Consider the following 945-nt stretch of genomic DNA (forward strand, 5'->3'; position numbering starts at 1 on the left):
AAAAAAAAAAAATTCTTCACAAGAGGGTGAAAAAAATGCCCCACTACTCAACTCTGGCCCGGGGCGGGGGCGGGGGCGATCCGCGCGCCCAGGTGCCCCCAGTTCATTCACACCACGGATTCTGCAAACTCCCAGCGGCTCACGCCTCCTGATCTCCAGCTCCTCCTCTCCAAGTCTGTGGCTGAAACGTCTGCTTCCAGGAGCTGATCCTGCGGCCGCGACTGAGTGTGTGGACGTCTGTGTACACACACAGACACACACCCACCCCCCACCCCCACCCACACACACTGAAGCGTTGGGGCCACAGAACAATCAGGCGCGCATGGCTTTTTCTCCGGGAGATGCCGCTGAAAATGCACAAGTCGCCATCCGGACTACAAGAGTCAGCGCCAACTTTTGTCCTTTCATTTTAGGGTTTGGCAAAAAGGGGGCGCAAATTGGGTAAAAGTCGTCCCTCGAGCGCGCCGTGCAGTGGTTTCGGGGGCGATGGGCGATTGCCCTAGGGGAGACACTGGCTCCCCCCTCCCCACTCCCTTCTTTCTCTCTTCGGGTTAATCCCCGTCTGTTCCCCGCCTTCCCTAGGCAAAGGGCGAAGAGGGGCGAGGGCACCGCGGGTGTGGGGCTGGGGAGGGGCGACGGCCAGGGGCTCCGCGGCGGCTGTTCAGCTCTGGCGGTCCATGGCCGGCGGAGCTGCCCACCTCCTCGTTTGGCGCCGGGACCCGAGGGGCGGGCGAGCGAGCAGGCGGGCGGCGGACGGTCGGGGGCACGGCGCGGCGGCGGCGGAGGCGGCGGGAGGAGCTCGCTTGGCGGCGGCCGCACCGAACCGGACTCTGGGCGGCGGAGGCGGCGCCTTGGAGCTTGCGGCAGCCTTCCACGCGATCCTGTGCCCCGCAGACAGACTGACCCACCGCAGGGACCACGACCCCCCCCCCCCCCCCCCCCCCC

This window comes from Ailuropoda melanoleuca, chromosome 4, assembly GCF_002007445.2.
Source record: "Ailuropoda melanoleuca isolate Jingjing chromosome 4, ASM200744v2, whole genome shotgun sequence".
NCBI lineage: Eukaryota > Metazoa > Chordata > Mammalia > Carnivora > Ursidae > Ailuropoda > Ailuropoda melanoleuca.